The 12,734-nt window shown below is 42.8% G+C and overlaps 1 protein-coding gene across 1 annotated transcript in view; it reads left to right on the top strand.

The window, feature by feature from the left end:
• Positions 1–12,734, top strand: part of LOC126162758 (sodium-independent sulfate anion transporter-like) — a 183,335-nt gene that overhangs the window by 145,443 nt on the left and 25,158 nt on the right. The window lies entirely within an intron of this gene.

Below are 12,734 nucleotides of genomic sequence, written 5' to 3'. Positions count from 1 at the left end.
TATCCTAAATTTACCATTAAACTAGCCATATTTTTTGTTCAGTTAAATGTTTATTGTAATAGGTGCTAGACAAGATTTAATGTGGTTGGTGCAAAGCTACTCATGAAGATGTAAAGTAGACCCACTTTACTGTAGGGAAAATGTTTAATCCTGTGTAATGAGATAGATGACTAAGGATATCATTCAACAGTTCATTTGCTGAGAATAAGAATGAATCATTACTCAACAGCCTCTTCTATTTGCTGAATTGTGATCTGTCTTTATACACATATTAAGTTCTATAAGGTATAATGTAAATCACCTTCTCACTTGCTATTAAGGGAATGCCTTACTACCAGACCAACGTCATCAGGTGATGAGTGCCTGGGACTTGGTGGAGTGCTTTAACACACATCAAGCAGTTACATAGCACATAGCTCTACACCTAACCTCATGTTGCAAGCCACCAAGTGTAAATACCTTTGACAACACAGTAACAAAAAGCCAAATCAATCTTATTACATAAAATATTTTGGTATATACTAAAACACCCCACTCCATGCTGATTATGTTCAGTGAATGCCAGCAGAGTGAAAATTAAAGCATTTTCTTAATAGCAGTTGACATAATGATTTACATACAACTTAAAGAATTAACAGCTATGCAGCACAACGCAAAACAGACATAAAATAATCACACATTATATTCCATCCTGGATTTTCCATCAGTATAATTAGTTTTGCATGATTATTTAACTAAGAGAATGGTGACATTGTCATTTTAATTATCAACATTTGGGCTGCTGATGTAAAGCTTAGGAGCTTGACTAAAATCTTAATTTTGAGATGTTTAGTACATTAGAAGATATTTACTAATGAACTTGGGGATGTTCCACTTATTGTAGTTCACAGTCTCACCTCAGTTTTAAAGAATCTTAAAGTCTGATACCTAGTCCAACTGAAATGATTTCCTGATAACTGATGCTATGTGGGATAGATCCAAGAGATATGAACTGGACACAAAATGGGATTGAGAGGTGGTTCATCCAAATATATTTGCAATATATCCTAGTTGGTGGATAATTCAAGTTTCACAATTCACAGTTTTTACAGGTGGATGCAAGTGCTCCTCCTCCTTTTATAGCCCATGAGGAAGGGGAATCACCCAATTGTTGAGCAGGGTCACAGTTTGGGATAAAGATCACAGAGGCATAATATCTCTAAGGACCGAAACATGACTTTAAGAGCACACCCAAAGCAACTTGAAATATTGTCACCAGAATTTAAAACACTCACCATATAGTGGTAGCAGCGATGCTGAGCCACAGATAGGCACAACAAAAGTACTGTCAAACAGTGCACTTTTGGCCAAAAAGGCCTTTGTTGAAAATATGATGAGAGGTAGTTGATACCTTACCTCTGATTGTGCCCTGAAATGAGAAATGTCCTATCCACTATCCTTCCAGCCCCACCCACAGTGGTATTCCACTGCTCATCAAACCTACACAATATTCTCATTCATCCCTACACAACCACTTCCCTCATGGCACATATCCCTGAAATAGACCTCGGTGCAAGAACCTGTCCCATACATCCACCTATTTGAGTCCGGTCACAAATATCACCTATCTCATCAAAGGCAGGGCTATCTGTGAAACCAGTCATGTGATATACAAGCTAATCTGCTATCATCTACATCTACATCTACATTTATACTCTGCAAGCCACCCAACGGTGTGTGGCGCTGTCATTACCTTCCTTTCCTGTTCCAGTCGCGTATGGTTCGCGGGAAGAATGACTGCCGGAAAGCCTCTGTGCAGGCTTGAATCTCTCTAATTTTACATTTGTGATCTCCTTGGGAGGTATTAGTAGGGGGAAGCAATATATTCGATACCTCATCCGGAAACACACCCTCTTGAAACCTGGACATCAAGCCACATTGTGATGCAGAACACCTCTCTTGCAGAGTCTGCCACTTGAGTTTGCTAAACATCAACGTAACGCTATCATGCTTACCAAATAACCCTGTGACGAAATGCACTGCTCGGATCCCACACTGATGAGCAATACTCAAGTATTGTTGATGGACTACATTTTCTAAGGACTCTCCCAATGAATCTCAACCTGGCACCTGCCTTACAACAATTAATTTTATATGATCATTCCACTTCAAATCATTCCGTATGCATACTCCCAGATATTTTACAGAACTAACTGCTACCAGTGTTTGTTCTGCTATCATATAATCATACAATAAAGGATCCTTCATTCTATGTATTCGCAATACATTACATTTGTCTATGTTAAGGGTCAGTTGCCACTCCCTGCACCAAGTGCTTATCTGCTGCAGATCTTCCTGCATTTCACTGCAATTTTCTAATCCTGCAACTTCTCTGTATACTACAGCATCATCCGCAAAAAGCTGCATGGACCTTCTGACACTATCTACTAGGTCATTTATATATATTGTGAAAAGCAATGGTACCATAACACTCTCCTGTGGCATGCCAGAGGTTAGTTTAACCTCTGTAGATATCTCTCCATTGAGAACATGCTCTGTTCTGTTTGTTAAAAACTCATCAATCCAGCCACACAGCTGGTCTGATATTCCGTAGGCTCTTACTTTGTTTATCAGGCGACAGTACAGAACTGTATCAAATGCCTTCCGGAAGTCAAGGAAAATGGCATCTACCTGGGAGCCTGTATCTAATATTTTCTGGGTCTCATGAACAAATAAAGTGCGTTGGGTCTCACATGATCACTGTTTCTGGAATCCATGTTGATTCCTACAGAGTAGATTCTGGGTTTCCAGAAATGACATGATACGCGAGCAAAAAACATCTTCTAAAATTCTACAACAGATTGATGTCAGAGATATAGACCTATAGTTTTGCGCATCTGCTCGACACCCCTTCTTGAAAACTGGACCTGTGCTTTTTTCCAATCATTTGGAACCTTCCATTCCTCTAGAGACTTGCAGTACATGGCTGTTAGAAGGGGGGCAAGTTCTTTCGTGTACTGTGTGTAAAATCGAATTGGTGTCCCGTCAGGCCCAGTAGACTTTCCTCTGTTGAGTGATTTCAGTTTCTTTTCTATTCCTACATGGGTATGACAACCAACAAGCTGCCTGTCTCCATAAATGGCCACCAACAAACTGTGGTGAAGAAACAACTGGACCACCCTGTTGCTGAGCACATGGGTCAACACAATGTTCTCCATTTCAATGACTGCTTCACAGCCTGTGCCATCTCATTCCTTCCCACTAACACCAGCTTTTCTGAATTATGCAAGTGGTAACTCTCTCTGTAATATATCCTACATTCCTGTAACCCTCCTGGCCTAAGCATTCATTACTCATTTTCCTTACCCATCTAGCCTCTTCCTTGTTCCCATTCCAGTGCTAAACAACCCTATATTCCACAAATGCACCCAGTCTTTTTACATCTCTCCTTTTCCACTATCCCCCTCTCTCCTGCACCCTCCCCCCCCCCCCTCATTTAAGCTTCCAACTGCACCTAGCTGCCCTACTCTCCACCTCACCCCTGCATGCTCCCAGCAGCACTTTACCATCCCCCACCTCTACCCTGCTATCCCTTTCCTCCCTGGCCCAACCTCCTCCTTACCCCCACCCGGTTGCCTCTCCCATCATGCATTGTTGCTCGCAGTCGGGCTCCAGCTATCAGAGACTGTCGTCATATGTGTGTAATTTGCAATTGCAGGGGAGAGAGAGAGAGAGAGAGAGAGAGAGAGAGAGAGAGAGTGGGTATAGTGGGTGTGGGAGGGTGAGTGTTTGTATTGTCTGTTTTTGAAAGAGGCCTTGTTAGCTGGAAGCTCACTTTCCAACAGTCTTTCTGTTGTGCCTATCTGCAACTCAGCACCTCTGCTATATGATGAGTAGCAATTATCCTTTCCATAAAATTGTTACATTCGATCCTGGATTTTCCATTGTTTGAACTTATAATACTATCACATAACTAATGTTTGTAGATAATTAGTTCTTTTAAGTTACTTTACTATTTCACCTGAGATTTTGAAACCCTAAGATGTTACACGCTTTCACATTTTCTACAGACACACTTATTGTGCAAATTATATCAAGATGCAAAATTTCACCTTAATTGACTGAAAATTGTGAGCAACAGGTTAGCTATATGCAGACTTTAACACAAACCAACATACTGGTGTTCTCTCTGTGTTTGCCAGTCACAAACTTATAATACAAAACCAACATGTATACATGTTGCCTGTGTATAAGTCTAATGTGATCCAACATACACATGGTAGCAGTGTACTGGTCAGAAGTGAACTTTTTTTCATACCAATACTGCTATGTTATCTGAGTGCTTGCAAGCTACTATTGCAGTCTTTGGAGTAGCGATGGCTCTATGGAGACAGCTCTAAGAACATGATGTTAATTCTGAAACTACATAATGCTTTGAAATTCTCTTACTTTAGATTCTGCTGTTTGTCATGGACTCTAAGATTTTACTTCTGTTTGATTTATGTAAAATGTTCCAGGTTTGTAATTCACTATATTACATGGAACATTATTATTACACAGTTTTTGACATCCATAATTTATGAGTATGGCATCATTCTCAAAATGAATACTTTATTATGCTTAATTATTTGAAATTTTAAGCATTGACTGAATTAAATAGTGAGTGGTGCTGTCTGATCTAGAAAAAAGTGAAGCAATAAAATTACACTGTGAAAGTTCAGGATCTTAAAGTCATTAAAGCAAAATAAGTGATTGAAATTTGGGCATCCAGACTTTTGGTGTCATTTATCTCTTGAGTTACTCAATTTCAGATAATTCTAAAAATATTCTTGGAAAGTTGGGATTGCCTGTTTTTGAACGGTTGGTAACAATATCTCCTCTACACCTTATTTGCTCAGAATGTTTTCTCCAGTACATGATGTTGTTGTAGTTCTAATTAGATTTCACTTGTAATTACTCAGATTTCCAGTAAGACCAAGTGCATCATTGTAAGAAATATAAATGTAAACAACAGAGCTGTATATTTAAATGAGATTTTGCATAAACAACAATTTTACATATTCCTGTACATGGAGTATATTAAGTCTCACTTCATAAAAAGCAAAAAAAAAAAAAAAAAGAAAAAAGAAAAAAGAAAAAAAGTTATCTTCGAGAGCAACATAGTAGATGGACTGGATTTCAACTTGCTATGTCTCAACATCAGATTCTCTTTATGTTAATTTTTCCTCAGGAAATAATTAAAAAGTATTTAACAGTAAACAAAATAAAAAACAAAATTACTTTTCTTTTCATTTGTCTATATATCAACAATTAACTTCTTAACATAACTTTGCAAAGAAGAAAATGAAAGGCATGAATTCTTCCATCCATCAGATCTGCCACTGACTTGCAACTTTTCCATAGTTTTAGTCTAATTATCATTGAAGTCTTTCTTATTCCACAGATGTGTTCCTTCTTTATTTCACTTTCAATAATTTTATTTCTTGATTCTCTCTGGAACACACAAATTAACCTTTGTTGAGTCTGTAAAGCTCCAACCTGATTTTGTATAGCCTCCATCACTTGCTCAGTAACACGTTCATTTGTTGTCTTGAAGCTGAAAGTCTATTGATTATTTGATGGTGTTTGTCCCAGTAAAATATACCCAACATCACAATTTAGGTTGCACTTATTGACACATTTCATTAGCTTCAAAATTATATTGTTTGGGTGATGACTAGTTTTTATTCTTCATGAAATTGCCAGCATTTACTATCTGGTCAGCACTTACAAATAAACTAAAAGCTACAGTGTCAGAAATATTCATATGAATTGCAAAGCTATTAAAAACACAGTAAGGAAATGCTGTCCAATAATCGTAGTCCTAACAAGTCACTGAACAAAGTAATTATGTGTGACACAAAATAATGATCATATTATTCAAAAGTCATTGTGCATAGATTGTAGGAATCTACTGGATGAAAGTACAATTCAGTTGCTCACTTAGTTCACTCATTAATTAAGTGTCACAATTTTCAACAATATCTCATTTGCATTCTGACATCTCCTTAGAATCACAAAAACTACAAAAATTTAGTTAAAATGTTGTTAATTAAACCAATTTTTACACAAAAACTGAGTGTGTATTGGAGATTATAAGACTTAAGATATTATTAGTATAAAGTATTAAGTGGAAGAATCACTAAATAATATTTTGCTCTAAACTTATTTCTCATGCTGGCTGTAAGCACTTCTTTCTCTTGGCACAGTCATCATAGGTTAATGATATAGTCACGCAGAAACTGCAGAGAAGTGTCTGGCTTCTGTTTATCCATACATCAAATCAATAATACCATGAAGGAGGAACATAGTTTTCTTTTCCTTTTTTTTTTCAAAATTATTTTACTCCATATTTTGAAATTTCCACAAATTACCATATTCATTGACAAGAATTTCTAACTTCCAACTGTTACATCTCACAACAAGAACTGCTTTCACAACTACATCAGAACTGTCTCCCCCTCCCCTATGAATTTATAAGACTTTTTGGAATTACTTCAGTAAAACAAGAACACAGATATATCCATTTCAGTGCTGTCTCCCTCTCCCCTATGAATTTATAAGACTTTTTGGAATTACTCCAATAAAACAAGAATGCAGAAATACCCATTTCAGTACAATGATGTTGTTGTTGTGGTCTTCAGTCCTGAGACTGGTTTGATGCAGCTCTCCATGCTACTCTATCCTGTACAAGTTTCTTGATCTCCCAGTACCTACTGCAACCTACATCCTTCTGAATCTGCTTAGTGTATTCATCTCTTGGTCTCCCTCTACGATTTTTACCCTCCACGCTGCCCTCCAATGCTAAATTTGTGATCCCTTGATGCCTCAGAACATGTCCTACCAACTGGTCCCTTCTTCTCGTCAAGTTGTGCCACAAACTCCTCTTCTCCCCAATTCTATTCAATACCTCCTCATTAGTTATGTGATCTACCCATCTAATATTCAGCATTCTTCTGTAGCACCACATTTCAAAAGCTTCTATTCTCTTCCTGTCCAAACTATTTACCGTCCACGTTTCACTTCCATACATGGCTACTGTTAAATCTTCAAATTTAACACATATATTTTGGACAACACAACAACTCATATAAGTCACTGAGTAAGTGGACCTGTGTACAAGTCGGCATTCCATTAAACACTAAGTCTCAGTCTAGCGGCCGCTGCTCGGCTGGCTGCTTAGGTGGCGCAGCTGCTGCATGGCTGGCAGACAGCGCCGCACGTAGAGGATGTGCGTAATTGCGCGGCGGCACTTTGAATAATCGGCGAGTCACAACACTTTTCCCCCCTTTTAAATTGTTGCACTGGTCTTGATGGAGGTGTCCTGGAGATGGCTAACATCCATAGGCGTTGTCTGACTCGCTGCAAAGTCTCGGGGAGGAGGCTTCCCATACGGACGGAAGTGTCCCCGATGATAACGGGTCGAGATGACAGGAGACGTAGGGGTCAAATCTGATGGGGCCCCATGCACCAATCCACCCGTTGCGGCAAGTCCAGTTGATATGACAGGAGACATGGGCGATGTGTTGGCGTCCATTGGAGGAGGAGGCGAGTAGATGTACTCTGACAGAGGATGGTCCTCCGGTTCCTGCATGGGCACGTCTCCTGGTGGCATCCGTTCTGGTGCTGGCATCGCGATGACGGTGAGGGGGCTGCGTTGTGAGTATTGAGAGATGCCAAGATCCCGAGCATCAGGTAGAGCCAAAGGTGGTGTGGCGGCATTCGGAACAGGCGTTGCTGGCACCCGAGGCCGAAGCTGGTCCGAATGATGCACTGCAACACCCGTGTCCATCTGGATTTCATACAGGCGTCTGCCACGGTGTCGTAAGATGCGGCCCGGGCTCCATTTTGGCCACCTGCCATATCCCCGTACCCAGACGAGGTCGTCGGTGGTGAACCGGCCAAGTGAAGGCACCCGCGGCTGTGAGGTGGGAGGCCGCAGAAGATGAAGTAGCGTGCGGGGCTGTCGGCCATGTGAGAGCTCAGCCGGGCTGTGATAGCCCATGGGGGTGAAACGGTAAGACGCCAGGAACTGGAGAAGCGCATCATCAGCAGCAGAAGAAGTCAGAAGTTTCCGCATCTGAGCCTTAAATGTGCGGACGTTCAGACTCACTGTTGGATTGTGGATGGAACGGCGGGGCCGTGACATGCATAACGCCGTGACGAGCACAAAAATCCGCAAAGTCGGAAGAGGCAAATTGCGGACCATTATCAGTAACAAGAGTAGAGGGGAGGCCTTCCAAAGAAAAAATGCGGGCGAGAGCACTGGTGGTTGCCGCGGTGGTAGGTGACGTGCAACGGACAATGAAAGGAAAGTTAGAGTAGGCGTCAATTACGAGGAGCCAATAAGTACCTAAAAAGGGTCCCGCAAAGTCAGCATGAATGGGCTCCCAGGGCTTCTCAGGCGAAGGCCACGGTGACAAAGATGACTTCGGGGCAGAGACCTGTGACGCACAAGGGCCGCAGGCAGCGACCATGTGTGCGATTTCAGAGTCGATGCCAGGCCAGTACACATGACGGCTTGCCAGAGATTTTGTGCGAGACACACCCCAGTGCCCCTGGTGAAGGAGGCGCAAGACCGAAGCATGCAAAGACGCAGGTACCACAACACGCAGTGAAGCATTGTCAGTGGAGAGGAGGATAACACCATCCCGAGCCGTGAGGCGGTAGCGCAAAGTGTAGTAGTTCCGCAACGGATCAGAAGTCTTAGCAGACAGACGATCTGGCCAACCCTTCTGGATACAGTGTAAAACCCGGGAGAGGGTAGGGTCAGAACCCATAGCAGCCGCCAGCCAGTCCCCAGTGATGGGGAACCCGTCCACAACCAGCTGCTCGGCAACATCCAGGTGGAAACACAAAAGTTTGTCCCTATCGAATGCCTGATCAGGACCCATGGGAAGGCGAGACAAAGCATCAGCATTCACATGTTGAGCCGTTGGCTGGAAATGAATCTCATAATTGAAACGGGACAAGTAAAGAGCCCAACGCTGGAGGCGGTGTGCAGCCTTGTCGGGAAGTGACGTTGATGGATGAAACAAGGAAACAAGTGGTTTGTGATCCGAAACAAGATGAAATTTTGAGCCATAGAGAAAAACACCAAACTTATGAAGAGCATAAATGATGGCCAAAGCTTCTTTCTCAATTTGAGAATACTTCTGTTGGGCACCCGTGAGCGTTTTGGAGGCATAAGTGATGGGTTGTTCCGAACCATCAGAAAAACGATGCGCAAGGACTGCACCGACCCCGTATTGAGAGGCGTCTGTGGCAAGAACAAGATGTTGGCCAGGTCAATAAGTAGCCAGGCATGGGGCCTTTTTCAGCATAGTGTTTAATTTCCGGAAAGCCGCGTCACATGACGCGGACCAGTGAAAAGGCACGTTTTTATGCAACAGGCGATGCAACGGCTGAGCCACCGACGCCGCAGACGGTAAAAACTTGTGATAGTGTGCTATTTTCCCCAAGAAGGCCTGCAGTTCCTTAACAGATGTAGGGCGAGGAAGGGCATCGATCGCAGCAACAGTGTGTTGAAGCGGACGAATACCATCCCGAGAGAGTTGAAACCCCAAGTACGTGATAGATGCCTGAAAAAATTGTGATTTCTGAAGATTACACTTAAGACTGGCAGTCTGTAAGACATTAAAAAGTGTGCGGAGATTTTGAAGATGTTCTTCAGTGGTGGAGCCAGTGACAACTATGTCGTCCATGTAATTGATACACCCCGGGACAGGGAGCAATAATTGTTCCAAGAATCGCTGAAAAAGAGCAGGGGCGCTAGCAACCCTGAAGGGCAAGCGTTGGTATTGATAGAGGCCGAAAGGCATGTTAAGGACCAGAAACTGCCGGGAAGCAGCGTCGAGAGGAAGTTGATGATAAGCTTCCGACAGGTCAATTTTAGAAAAATACTGTCCTCCAGCGAGTTTAGTGAACAGTTCTTCAGGACGGGGCATAGGGTAAGTGTCGATGAGGCATTGAGCATTTACAGTGGCTTTGAAATCGCCACAGAGACAAATATCACCATTGGGCTTAGCAACTACAACGACAGGAGAGGACCACTCACTGGAAGTGACAGGAAGCAAGACCCCCGAAGCAGTGAGACGATCCAACTCCCGTTTTACCCGATCACGAAGGGCCACAGGAATGGGCCGAGCCCGAAAAAACTTAGGCCAAGCAGAAGGTTTGAGCGTGATATGAGCTTCAAAGTCGTTTGCACGGCCTAACCCAGGAGAAAATAGGGACGAAAATGTCATCGACAAGGAATCCAGTTGAGCATAAGGAATAGCGTCAGAGACAATATTGACAGAGTCATCTATGGAGAACCCAAAAACGCGAAAGGCATTGAAACCAAAAAGATTTTCTGCGTTGCTCTGGTCGACCATAAATATGGGAACAGTGCGAACAATGGATTTGTAAGATACCTCAGCATTAAACTGTCCCAAGAGAGAAATCTTCTGTTTATTGTACGTCCGTAATTGCCGAGTGACAGGGGACAGGAGTGGAGAACCCAGCTGAAGATACGCCTGAGAATTAATTATAGTGGCAGCAGAACCGGTATCCACTTGCATGTGAACATCTCGACCAAGGATTTGGACAGTGAGGAATAACTTCCCTGAAAGGGAAGAAGTGCAATTGACAGACAACACAGAATCAGCGTCATGTTCATGAACATCGTGTATGCGGTCGGATTTACAAACGGAAGACACATGACCTTTCTTTTTGCAATTGTGACACACAGCCCAATGTTGGGGACAATCCTCGTGTGAATGTTTCGTAAAACACCGCGGACATGAAGGAAGTTGCCGGGGATTTTGCTGCAGTTTCTTAGTGGGCTGTTTAGGGCTAGGCCGAGGCTGCGCGTGGGAGCGTAATGCCGACACGTTGGCCGGCGGGGACGCGCCGCATGCCTCGTCAACAGCGCACAGAGGTTGTATTTCCCCGACATCACCCCACGCTTCTATTTGCGCCCCAACGGTGCGAGAAATTTCAAAAGACTGCGCAATGGAGAGAACGTCATCTAGAGTCGGATTCGCCAACTGAAGGACACATTGCTGAACTTCTTTGTCGGGCGCCGACCGGATAATAGCATCCCATGCCATGGAATCAGCATAGGATTCTTTGTGAACGTCAGTAACAAATTGACACTTTCGACTGAGGCCGTGAAGTTCAGCAGCCCAAGCGCGATAGGACTGATTTGGTTGTTTTTGACAACGATAAAAGGCAACACGAGAGGCTACCACATGCGTTTGCTTTTGAAAATAGACAGACAGAAGGGAGCACATTTCAGAAAAGGACAAAGACGTACGATCCTTCAAAGGAGCCAATTGCGACAACAACCGATACATTTGAGGTGAAATCCAGGAAAGGAACAGAGACTTACATGGTTGTTCATCCGTGACATGAAATGCCAAGAAGTGCTGTCGAAGACGTTTTTCATAATCAGACCAGTCTTCCGCCGTCTCGTCGTAAGGTGGAAAAGGAGGTACAGCCAACGACGAGAAACGCCCCGCATTTGACGCCGCGACGAAATCGCGAATCGCCGCTGTTAAAAGCATTTGCTGTTCAAGGATATTTTGCAAGAGCTACTCGACAGTAGCCATGGAACCCTGTGAGTCAACGGTGAAAAGGAAAAATCCACTACCTCGTCGCCAGTTATTAAATCTTCAAATTTCGCACATATATTTCAGACAACACAACAACACATATAAGTCACTGAGTAAGTGGACCTGTGTACAAGTCGGCATTCCATTAAACACTGAGTCTCAGTCTAGCGGCCGCTGCTCGGCTGGCCGCTTAGGTGGCGCAGCTGCTGCATGGTTGCCAGACAGCGCCGCATGTAGAGGACGTGCATAATTGCGCGGCGGCATTTTGAATAATCGGCGAGTCACAACAGCTACACTCACTCCATACAAATACTTTCAGAAACGACTTCCTTACACTTAAATCTATACTCGATGATAACAAATTTCTCTTCTTCAGAAACGCTTTCCTTGCCATTGCCAGTCTACATTTTGTATCTTCTCTACTTCAACCATCATCAGTTATTTTGCTCCCCAAATAGCAAAACTCCTTTACTACTTTAAGGAGTTACAATGAAGTACAATGATATACCAATGTAAATAATCGACTTATGAAAATATAATGTAAATGGATAGATAAAAAAAATCTACTCACCAAGCAGCAGCAGGAGAAGACACATATAAAGGTATTAAAGTTTGCAAGCTTTTGGAGCCAGTGGCTCCTTCTGGCAGAAGGAGAAGGATGAGGGTTGAAGAAGAAGGAATGGTCAGGTTTAGGAAAAGGGGTAGAGTTTGGAAAAGTCACCTAGAACTGAGTCAGGGGACACTTACAGGGCGAGATAGAAGGAAAGATTTTCCTCCTTATCCTGTCCAATAAGTCTCCCCTGACCTAGTGTTCTGGGAGACCTTTCAGAGCTCTACCCCTTTTCCTAAACCTGACCAGTCCTTTTCCTTCACCCCTCTTCCTTCTCCTTCAACACTTCTGTCAGAAGAAGGAGTCACTGCCTTTAAAAGCTTGCAAACTTTAATACCTTCATATGTGTGTTCTCCTGCTGCCACTTGGTGAGTAGACTTTTCATTCATCTAATTATATTATATTTTCAGTGCAAGGGTGTGTTTATGTGATCAGTATAATCAATATCCTTGACCAAAGAACTGCAATTTGACTAATATTTCATAAAAGCAAAAAGAAATACAATTTCC

Source organism: Schistocerca cancellata, chromosome 2 (genome assembly GCF_023864275.1).
Source record: "Schistocerca cancellata isolate TAMUIC-IGC-003103 chromosome 2, iqSchCanc2.1, whole genome shotgun sequence".
Classification (NCBI taxonomy): Eukaryota; Metazoa; Arthropoda; class Insecta; order Orthoptera; family Acrididae; genus Schistocerca; species Schistocerca cancellata.
This window is presented reverse-complemented; position numbering and strand designations above follow the sequence as displayed.